The following is a 12,425-nucleotide window of genomic DNA, read 5'->3' as shown; positions in this document are numbered from 1 at the left end:
ACACACTTGCTGCTTTCAGCAAGAGTTGGGGAAGCAGCATGAACTCCACAGGGTCTTGAGTAAACCTTTATCAGGGTAAAACAGAGCACCCCCAGCTTCTGTGCTCAGCAGGGTTAAACAACTGGAATAAATTACTGTTGCACTAGTTGCACAGAAAAGGAAAGGATCGTAACGTTTATGACTCTAAGGATTTTTAGATTAAAAATTAAATCATACAATAAGCAGAAAATATTAAAAGTGCTCATGGGGGCCATCTGCTCGGAGAGCACACGGATCTCTGACATCCGTAAGGTTTCAGTGACAAAGCTGATGTACTGCAGCTGCCATTGATCTCACTGCCACTGTGTTATTAAAGAGCTGTAATGCAGTAATTGTGTCACAGCAGCTAGGAAGCCTAGTGGCATCTCATGTGTATGAGGAGTTTTGGAATATACTTGCTCATAATCTGTTATATGCTCTGTGCCTCAGACTTGATCTTATTAAATTGAGCAGGAAAAATATTGAGATGCTTGGACAGGTGTGAGTGAGCAAAGACTGATCTGGTGACCTCCACCATGCACCTGGAAAGATATATTTAAACAAATGTTTTTTTAAAAAAGTCACAGTTTCTACTGGAGGATTGTAACTTAGGCAGGTATGTGAAATGCCATGTCATTTTGATGCCATAAGTTTTATATTTTTCAGATTCTGTACTGCATTAGTGTATAACTCTGAAATCTGTAGAGAAGCTGGCTAGCTTTCTTCACATTTTGGTCAAACTAAACAATCCTTCTGGACCTGAGAACCACGGTCATCATCCCAGCCTCAGGCCTGAAAAATATAAACAAAAGTGCATCGGGGTGACAAGCAAACTGGGGGAATGTGACTTTATGGCCTGAAGCTATAATTCCCCAATTAACCTCTGATATGCAAATATACCAAACTTATATCTGTCTGAAAAAAATCATAACTGAATTTCCATCTTGGGTGTAGCCTCTGCTAGGCTTTTGCACTGCCCAAGGTGTATCCTTTGAAGGCCTTTTAATAAATACCTACTTTATTCTCTAACTCTGTCTAGCCTCAGCTCTAGGTAGTCAGTCCAAGGCATCGATTTCTCTTTTGGCTTGACAACATGAGGCCCAGGGATTAATTTTTCTTCTCTGCAAGAGGTCTCACACTTCTTCTGACTTTCATGCCAAGGCCTCCTAGCTGCAAAATGCTGACAACTGGCCAATCACAAAAGATCAGTGTCCTCTGAGAAGCATTTTTGGGGTATTAGAACACATGGATGTGTCCAGGATGCGTGTGCTTGGTGTCATCCCAGCTCATCAAGCTCACAGGAGTTAAACCTTTGCTAGTGCTTCATTGTGAGCCTGCTCTTGCTAGAGGTTGCTCCATACAGCTTGCTGTCTGCTGACTTCAGAGTCCTGCTCTCTTCTGCTCCTTGTCCCCATCCTGGGAGTCACTTCATCCCTGCACAGTGCTCCCCCTCACCTCAGCTCTTTCTGCCCACATCAGCACCACCCATATTCAGCCTTGAATCTCCTTCTCCATCACACAGAGACTCCCTGCAGCCATGTAGCAAGTGAGGAAAGGTATTAGAAGGGTAACAGAGCACTTCATGGTTTGTCACCCTGCTGCATAATGAAATGACAGCCCACATTTATCTGTAGCCTAAGAGAATGGCTTCTCATTATTAGGACAGAGTTACTTCCACACCATGAGCCAGCAGAAGACATGAAGATATGTTTTAGTCTCATCCCTAAAGTGCTCCAGTTATCACCTCCGTCTTTGTAAGCCAAAAACCTGTAATAATCACAGTGCTGAAATTAATGCCTGTTCCTACATCCAACTCCCTTACACAGATCAGCCTGAAAGGTGCTAGCCTCCAATCTGGATTTTCTAAATTAGAGATTTTTACTGCTATAGACTGAGTGAGTGATAAATTATGTTTAAGGTGTCGTTAAGTACTTCTTCTAACAATGATAGATGACAATACTTAATAGTTACAGGAAGAAAAAAAAAAAAAAGCTAAGCAAAACCCTGGTTGGATCCCAACTAATTCAAGTACAGGAGCTTGCCTTTCCATCACAGCACGTCTCTGGGAGGATGCAGAGCTGAGTAGGGGACATATGTGCTGCAGTGCTTCTACAGCCAGCTTTGCCTCAAAGTTACACAGCATTCTAAATAAATCAAAATTATTTTTCCATTCACTTTCCACTTACCATATATATAACCACACTACCTGCTCATATTGACAGAAGAAACATTTTCACAAATGTTTCTTGATGTCCCTGTGTTTCATGCATTAAAGATGCTATCAAAATATCCTGCTTCTATTAATTTATTCTTAAATTTGCTCATTCATTCATTTCTCATCTGTTCATCTCTACTATGCCATGCATTTCTCCTTCTGAGGCTGAATTGTTCTTGTCATCTATACTGAAGTAATTTGCTTCTCCCTGGCAGAGGTGAGGGAATAGGTTGGAGTATGCAAATAGAAGACAGAGACTACTAATTTAAATAATTATTAATATATTTTCACTGGTTTACATAATGCACAGTACTTATACAGCATATAATAAACAATATAAAGGGAGGCTTCAGAAAGTGTGGAGACAAGGTAAGAATGTCAGACCTTAAAATCCATACAAAAGATGGCTCAGGGGGGTTTGTCCAATTTTCTAAACCCCTTTATATATGATGTCTTACACCAAAACTCTTGCTCATGTCTTATAATGTGACTACAATCATACTGAAAGAAAAAAAAATCACACAAAAATGGTATGCGAGACTAATATTCCATGTCTCACTAGAATGGAGTTGCTAGAGAAATATTTCAGTTTCATTAGACCAGGCTTTTCAAGATTAAATAAATAATCTATACAGTTTTACCTGGCACTCAGATACTGAGCTTTATTCCACTCACAGAGTTAGGTGTCAATAACTGAAGAGAAGTTCTTAGCTCTGTTCATTCCCTTCTAGGAGCTGTCAGTTGAATTTAGTGTTTGTATGCTCAGAGTGCAGAAATCTACAACAAATGTGTCCTGGAAGAATGCAGATTAAGTACAAGCAAAACACAAACCACAGGAAGAAGGTTGAACATCTACACTTAAAAAGAATTCTGATATCCACCAAGCAGAGAAAAGTTCATGCATGACCATATAGGAGCTCTGGGGGAAAAAGCCAGAATTATTTGCCAGGTCTCAGTTATGGAACAGTTAACAGAGAACAAGGGTTTTGTTGTTCTGCTAAAAGGTGATGTCAAAAGATGGCTTCTATCAAAATAATTTAAAAAAAACATTAAACACCTTGTTGAGTAGTTAACTTGGCCCTTTAGCAAGAACCAAACCCTAATATGTAATAGATCCTTTCCTGAGAATTTTGCCATTGATTCAAACAGGAAGAGAGCTTGTTCTCCTCCAGTATTTTGCTTAAACCAACTTTCCTTTGCCTCCCCTGGCTGCACCTTGTTTCAGCCAAGCTCATCCCTGTCAGCTTTTGCTACCACTGTGGTCACAAGCTCCTCTGACCTGGTGTTTTACAGTATCTTTGTGACTCTTTCTCTGCTGCCTGCCTGATTCCCATGAAGCTGTGGCCATCACCGTGCTTTCCCTGTCCTTTCTGCACTCTGAGCTGCCAACTCGATGCTTCACTGAGGAAAGCAGAAAATTCACATGACACTGTAGAATGACTCAGCCAGTGTGTTTCCTCTGACTACCTGCAGCAGCTGGATGCTGAAGGGGACCCAAAGAAACATGCTGAAAATGCAGACCTGCAAGTCACATTAGATGTGGGATATAATGGAGCATGGGGGCTTAGGGGCTCATAAATAACTGCTGTACCTCCTTCACCACCACATCTTGGTTCCACAACCCAGAAGTCTTTTAAAGATAAGTAATTATCACCACACCTCCCCAGGAAGCATTCTCCACAAAATGGCCCTCAGACAGATTAATGCTTCCTTTTTCTGCAATAAAGTCTTGATTTTAAGTTTTTTTCATACGATTAAGGAGCACTGTAAAACACTTTTATTATCTTTTTGCCCAGACTGAGAGACAATTACTGTGTTGTTTGTATATGCAGCAACCTACTCAAGTATTAGTCATTTTCCTTGTTATTAGCTTCTGCTTTAAATTGCTTGATAAAAAATTATGGCCACATTTGTGATCCCACAGTGTTTGTTTTCTTTTTTTATGGCATGGCAACACAAATGAAAAGAGACAGCTAATGGCCTGGGGAGGAAGACATGTGGTCTCAACAGGAAGGCTGCAATGACAGGTATGAACAGTCATTAAAGAGGTAGGGTGAGAGCACATTGATTTTCCAAAGGAAAGTACTTTTTTATCCTTCCAAAGATATCTTCCTGCAATTATCTGGTGCTGTGTTCATTCGATACGTGTTAATTGGAACAAGTTTTTATTTGCACAGGTGGCAGCTCAGGCTATCCTCTCACACTGTAATAGCACCAAGTTACACAAAACAGAGAATATGCAGCACAGCTTCTGCCCTTCATAGGACCACAGCTTTATGTACCAACAGTCAAGTGGCTGACAGGAATGCCACCAGGGTCCCAAGTTGCTAAGGATATATTTGTGAACACAACAACCAGGATTATGTCTATTCTAGTAAGTGAAAGGGGCCAGGGACCATTCTCCAGCCTGGAGACCAACTGGATAAAGCACAGCTTTATCCTTTTGGCTAAACTCTCATCTTCAGAAACAGTGACTGCATTCAGGCTCTTCTCTGGGAACTGTCCCTGGTTTGTGCTGTCTCCCCAGACCTAGCTGAGCATATTCTTGGAAAGCAGGTCAAGGCTCTGCTAGGACTGGGCTAACAGCTTAACTGTGAACACAGCCCTTGCATGTGCCCACAGTCTGACCCTGCTTCATTTACAGGTTATAGGCATAACCATGGAAACTCCTCTGAATAATTGTGCAGAAGAGGCTCATGGATTAAAAATAAACCCGGCACTATAGATTTGCAATGTGAAGCATGCTTACAGAGATTTGTAAGAATTTGATGGATTGTAGCTGTAAAGTGCTGCTTACACTGTGAAAATGAATTATATCTGTGTTATCCTATCATCAAAACAGTTTTTAGAAATTATAGGTCCTCTTATGTACTGAATAAGAGAACTTAATTGTTTAATGGTGACTTTTAAGAAATTAAGACGTCTCTCAAGAAAAAGTAAACAGCTTTTACACCCTCCTCCAGTGATAAGGAGTGAACAGCCTCACAGGTAGGAAGTCAACACTCTGTAGTGTCCAGATTTCTGCTCAGACAGCACAAGTTTTCCCAAAACACTTACCTGTAGCCTCTGCACACACACACCAGCTATGCCCTCCCATCCTCCCAGTGACCCCACCAGCACGGTCTGGGGGCTTATAACAACAGACTAACCTGAACTTGTGTATGCCAGGAGTCACAGCACTGCCCTGCTTCAAAGCCTGCAGTCAGAGCTCAGCTGGAGCAAACCTCTGCACATACAGGTGCCTTTGCTGCAGATTTCTAGTGATGGAGAGTAGCTATGCACCCAGGTGCCAGCCTTGATGCACTGCATCTGATAACTAATCACAGATTGCTCGGATCCTTTCTGCAGCCACCCATTAGTTCAACATGCTGTACCCAAGCATGAATCTTTCTTAGCAATGCTTAGAAAACTGCAAATCTAGCCAGACCAATTAGACAACAGGTTTATTTGCTGATTTCTGTTGATATTTCTCTCTAACAGAGAGTAATATCAACAGAAAATATTCAGAGTATTATCTCTGTGGACATCCTCAGTACTTAACTTCACACATAGTATTTATGCAATTATATGCATAATTTTCCCTTTTGATTTTAAGCGTACATATAAATTGATATTCTCATTCACAAATAGTTATATAGGCACAAATAATCTCCTCTTAGTGTGAAAAGCCTACTATTACCAAGTTTTCTCATGCTTACATCTGTAAGCTAACTGATGAATCATTATTCATGCTTCATGCTGAGGGGTGTTTTTCTGGGAGTTCCTTTAAACCCCCCTTTTGGATCTTTGAACCTCCTTGCAGTTAGACAATTTTTTGTTTTAATAGCAACACCAGAACTACATTAATTCCAGAAGCAAGATTGGCAGTCAACATCACAGAGTCTCAGAATAATTCAGAGGGGAGGTCTAGACTAATCTAAAAGTAGGGTCTACACTGAATTCAGATCAGGCTGCTCAGGGCTTTATCCTGCTGGGTCTTAAAAGCCTCCTAGGCTGTCCTACTGTCTTTAAACTGTTGTCATGGTGAAAAAATTTTTCCTTCTATCAGTACCTCCCCACTCTCTGTCATGCTCCCACCTGCACCACTAAAAAAGTAGGATAGGATAGGATAGGATAGGATAGGATAGGATAGGATAGGATAGGATAGGATAGGATAGGATAGGACAGGACAGGACAGGACAGGACAGGACCAAGCAATAACCATCATCTAGTTCAGCTACATGACCAATTCATGGTGGACCAAAAGTTAAACATGCTGTTAAGGACATTATCCAATGCCTCCTAAACACTGACAGTCATGGGGAATCAACCACTTGTCTAGGAAGGCTGTTCCAGAGTTTCATCACTCTGTCAGCAAAGAAAGGCTGCCTTCCTAATGTTCAGTGTAAGCCTCCCCTGACACAGCTTTAAACCATTCCCACGTGTCCTGTCTCTGGATACCAGGGAGAAGATCAGCAGTGAAGAAGCCAAGAGCCATCTCCTCATCTCCTCAGCACAGGCTGTTAGGTCTCCCTAAAGCTGTCACTGCTCCAGGCTGCATAAGCCCAGCTCTCCAACCTCTCTTCACAGGTCAGGTACTCCATCCAGCACCACACTGGTGGCCCCCCTTAACTCGCTTCAGTTTACTGATGTTTTTTTTTTTTTATTAGAGGGAACAAAACAGGACTCAGTATTCTAGATGTGGTCTAACAAATGCCAACTAGAAAGCAAATAAACCCTCTCTTGTGTGCTCTGGCTCTGACCCTGTTCCTACAGCCCAGTGTGCTGGTGCCCTCTCTACCTACCAGCCTCCCTTTGGTTCTATGCTCAGCTTTACCACCAGCAGGAACCACAGGGACTGTTCTGCAAAGCTGCTCCCAGGGAGGCCCCTCTGGTAGTGCAGGGGCTCATCCTTCCTAGCTGCAGCAGTTGGCTGTTCTTCTTGTACAGGTTGAGAAGGTTCATGTCAGCCCATATTTCTAGGTCTCTGGGCAGCAAACCTGCCTGAAAATGGAACTGTTTACCTCGATTTGTTATCATCCATAAAGCTGGTCAGATATCATCTGCCTTCTCTCCCAGGTCACTGACAGAAGGGTTGGGTCTGTGTGGCAAGGGTTTGGGAGTGATGGGGCTGCAGGATTGGCTTCTGAGGAGCTGCTAGAAATGTCCCCATGTCCAGCTGAGCTAATGCCAGCTGGCTCCAAGATGAGCCCACTCCTGGATAAGGCAGAAAAAACTGCTGCACAACAGCAGCTGGAAGAGAGGAGTGAGAAAACGTGAGAGGAGCAGCCCTGCAGACACCAAGGTCAGTGCAGAGGAGGGGCAGGAGGTGCTGCAGGCACGGGAGCTGAGATCCCCTTGCAGCCCATGGGGCAGCCCATGGTGAGGCAACTGCCCCTGCAGCCCACAGAGCTCCACACTGAACACAATTCATTAATTACTGAGCCTGATGGCCCAGGCAGTGACCCAATCTTATAGCTCACCCCACCAACCTGTAATATCCCATCTTGGATAGATAGAAGGAAGGTGTCACAAGCAATGTCAAAAGCTTTGCTAAACTCAAGGTAGGTATCATCATACCTCTCTCTCCTGAGCAATTCTGGGCTTTTGTTCTTTAAAGAATCAAAATATTCCCTTCAGCCACAGCATGTTTAGCATCCCATATTCCTTTCAGAGTTCTTGCTCTGAGATTAGATTTCCCCCTCAGCCTGTAGCCATATCATTATCTGATTCTCAGTATAACCTTAATCATTTTATCATTGGCTATGTTTAAAATGTGCATTTTTGGCTGGAACTCAACTCATTGAAATATCAAGACCGCTGTGTTTCCATGACCTGCCCTTATACTCTTCCTAGCATGGTTTGTAGCATTTATTATGGAGCTGCCAATCAGACAAGGAAATGGATGTGTTCACCTTTTTGTCACTGCTACCACCTGCTCTGGATAATGCAGCCTTTACAAGAACCACCAGGAGCTACAGTTTAATGAGATTTTGCTTTAGTTTCTCCAGAAGCACATCAAATGCAACACAGTAGCATCACTGAACCTGAATACAACACAGACTGGAGACTTTCTACTAAATATGTAGTCAATTCTTTCTGCTAACAACCTCTCTGTAGGCAGGAGTACTTATTCATATTTTTCTACCTTGTGCTCTACTTAAAACTTATGATCTGTGTGAGCTGACTGGTCTCCTACTCCAGCAGTTTTGTCCAGTTTGCTTTGTTCACTGTGACACCAGGAGAGGAGACATTTTCTTTGACTGTAAAAAAACCACAGACATTCTGTCTTAAAAAAATGTTTATTGGCAGGATGCCAAAGACAAGTCCTATCCTTTCTTTCTCATTTCCAATTCAACTGTATGATTTTTGTATCTATATATTGTTGACACTGACTAATGATAGCAGCAGCTTTTTCATTCCAAACAAAATTTCCATGGAAACATGTGATCTGCTAAAACAGAATTCATCACCCTCCAAACTTGGATCTTAGGTCAAGAAGTGTCACTTAATAATCTTTTACATCAAATCAAATAAGAAAGTGAAGAAAAATGCAATTTCAGGAGCAGAACCTATACTTGTTCAACCGGATCACATTTATAATGCACAAGGAAAAAAAGTTTCCCATTTCATTTTCCATGAATGTCTTTATCTTCAGCTTTATGAGATTTCTGATGGTCCTGGTTTAGCCTGGGTGGTGTGGGCTGACCCTGGCAGGTCCTAAGATGCCCACCAACATTGACATTGGTGGCATTTGTCTTTCTAACCCCCCACTGCCTGTGATGAAGTCCTTCTCCCCTGGGGAGGGCTGAACACCTGCCTGCCCATGAGAAGGGGTGGAGGAATTCCTTGGTTTGCTCTGCTTGCATATGAGGTTTTTGCTTTACATATCACACGGTCTTTATCCCAGCCCATGAGTTTTCATACTTCTACCCTTCCAAGTCTCTCCCATCCTACCAGTGGGGAACAAGCAAGTGGCTGGATAGGGGATAGCTGCCTGGTGGGGTTAAACCATGACACTTTTCAGTGAACTCAATTCTACATTCCACTCTAGTGTTTTCCCTGAGTCACACCAAGAACTTTTGTGTCTGGAACAAAATAATGAATTTTTACTTTCCCACTATGACCGCTGGGGCAGAGGAACTGCTCCTTTCCCTCTCAACAAAATAAAATGAAACCAGAGCACAGAACAGTTTCCAATTCAAAGATATGCCTGAACTTTCACATGAGATGCCCGAGTGTATGGCTTCACTAATTTAATTCCCATTTGCTTTGCTGTAATATACCCTTTGTAAATGTTAGAAGTCCATCTGCTTGTTTTTCCATCAGAGCCTTGGCATAGCTCCAGCTGCAGATGTGGCAACTCCAGTGCAAAATGAGCAGCAGTTTAAACAGTCTCATTTCCAGACCAAATGTGAAAGCTTTTCCCCTTAAAGGAAAAAATATATATCCCAAATCAGTATTTTGTTAACAGGTCCATAAATAAGAACACTAAACAAGGCAGGCCCATCAGAAATGGACCAAAACCATGAATCTGGGAACTCTTGGAGGGGTCTCCTGCTCTCAGTAACTTACAGAATCAAAATTCTTCACCTGTAATTCCAGAGATATTTTGATGAGGAGAAAACTAAGACAGAACTTCAGATGTGAAGGATGACCCCAACACTGTGTGTCTGTAGGGGAGTTTATTCATATTTTGCCACATGAAAAAGCAAATCCCCACCCCCATTCTGTGGAGGGGTAAAAATCCTATTTTACTGAAATCAAATGATCATTAATGGATCATTTCAGAGAAGGATGAGTACAGGATTGTAATATGTGTACATACTCAAACTCCTTGTAAAATCAAGCAACTTGAATTTTTTTGTAGTTGTGCTTTGGAAACTACCAATGCTGGGGGAAGGAAGGATCCATGGTGTTGGGTGCTGGGTGCAGGTCTGATCTTCCCAAAGCTTTTTTTTTTTCATTTAGGTGAAACTCCCCAACACAAAGCCTCTGCCCTCAGCCACCTGGGATGCCATGAAGATGTAGCTGACAATCCAGGTCTGAGCTGCATTCCTCAGGTGCTGGTCTCCTTAAGATGGCATGTATCAGAAAATAACTCTTGCAATCAGTAAAGCTGCACTGATACAACACTGGAGTCACAAGGACCCCAGAATACACAGAGAGGACTATTCAGCCATAATTACATCCACAGAAGCCCCTGGCCCCACTACACCTACCCTTTCTGACAGGAGCAGGTTTGTACCTTCCATCTTTCTCCCATCTGTGCCAAGCAAGCCATCCAAATGCAAAGGCCTTTTAGGGTGAATGCAGGGCCTTGTGTAGAGCTTTCTCTGCAAAAAACCATGGCAGGGGGCAGCAGAACAGGAACAAAATAAATTGCATGGGGAGAAAACAGCAGTTTCACGGGGAGAGGGTGGTATTTCTGTGATGTTCTGCAAGTAAGAATCCTGGACAGAAACAGGAACAGAACAGCACTGACCTGCCCTAGGGACAAAATCTTCACTGCTCCAATACTGCTCACTAGGCTGAGTAAAAGCTGGGAAAAGTACCATGCACTCCAAAATTGTGTACTAATCCAGAGCACTGTATAAAGCAGTCGAGGAAAATTAGGGAAAGAAATTTAATATTGACTTAAGCCCTTCCCTCCACTCAGTATTTACAGTCCTCACTTTGTCGGTGTTGTGCATTGGTTTCATGTCTCCAGTTGTTACTCCAGGCTTTGGGAAAGCCTGCTTTCCTCCAAAGCTCTGCTCACAGCACTTTTTCAGAATAGCTACTAAAGCTTCTTCTTGGTGGGCATCTTAGAAGGATATTTTCCAAATTGTTTTTAAGAATATTCTGGTCTTTCACTTCTACCTCTGCCCTCTCCATCGCTGATTCCTCTGGGAAGCCCCAACCCCACTGTTAACTGTCTAGAGGCTCAACTGTGTTCATAAGGCCGGTCCCAAGGAACCATCAGGGATGGTGAAACTGAAACCATCTTTCCAGTCCCTTTCCTTGGGACTGGGACAAACTTTCTCAGAAACCCCCACCTGTCTTCTCTTTTCAACCTAGGTAGTTAAAAATAAAATCTCTGTCCTTTTCCTCCCAAACAATACCCCTTTCTATATGCAAAGCACTCAGCTCCTCCACAGCAGAGACTGACCCAAAAGTGCCCTTTCCAGACACTATCAGATGTTTCAGCTCCATCAGATGGCTTTATTGGCCACTGAGGGTTTTACAGACCTTCAGCATGGTGTATTTTTTACACTTTTATTACCACTTACAAATAAGACAATGGTCATTTTCTATTGTTTTAGAATGGTTTCCTGTCTGGTAAAGATCAGGTTAAAAACTGGGTTCATAACTTGCAGCTTCTAGAGAATCATTGGAACGACAGGGCAGGAATACCTGAGGCAGAGACTGCTTGAGCTCTGCCTCGAATAAAAAATGGCCTTTAATTCTGGCAGCATACACAAGCATCACTTTTCAAATACAAAATTCCTCCCACTAGATACTGAAAATTGGACAAAGGCCAGCAGTGTTAAACAGGAGACAGCACTTGTTCTTTCCTCAAAGAAGGTGTGATTTGGGAGAAGGAGAGTAGAGCCCTGATAAATCTCCCCTAGTTCTGGAGATGCAATATGTCAGCAGGGTGAGAGGGAGCGGGCAGGACAAACAGCACCTAAAAGAGCCACTGGATATTGTGGTCAGGATCATGCAGCTGAAGATCAGACAGTCAATCTGGAAATAGCAATTGAGAAGAAAAGCAAGGGAGCACAGTGAGAGGTGGTGGGCTATTAGAGTTAATAGAAAGAAGGCTTTTGAAAGAGCAGGGGGACTTCTACTAACTGCAGATTAAAGCCCACCTTGCTGCTCTGAAGAGATGAAGCTGGTTAACTTGATGTGCATTCCAGCTGTAACGTGCACAAGCACAGCAGACAGACTACATGCCAGGCAGAGAGTTTGACTAAGCAGCAATATAATGTTTTTTTGCTTTCCTTACTGAAATATTGCTGAAAAAGGACATTACAAATATATCCATGCAGAAAAAAAAAATATATTTTCATATCTGCTGCACTAGTGATATTTTTCCTTGAAGAAAATCTTACCTAAAAAGAAATAGTTAACAACAGCAAGGGGGAAAAGGTGTGCTTCTGGTTTTGTATGCAACATATAGTAAATTTGCAGGACGACAAAGAACTGAGTTGGAAGCCAAATGGGTTCT

Source organism: Serinus canaria, chromosome 1, assembly GCF_022539315.1.
Source record: "Serinus canaria isolate serCan28SL12 chromosome 1, serCan2020, whole genome shotgun sequence".
NCBI lineage: Eukaryota > Metazoa > Chordata > Aves > Passeriformes > Fringillidae > Serinus > Serinus canaria.
Note: the sequence above shows the minus strand (reverse complement) of the source record.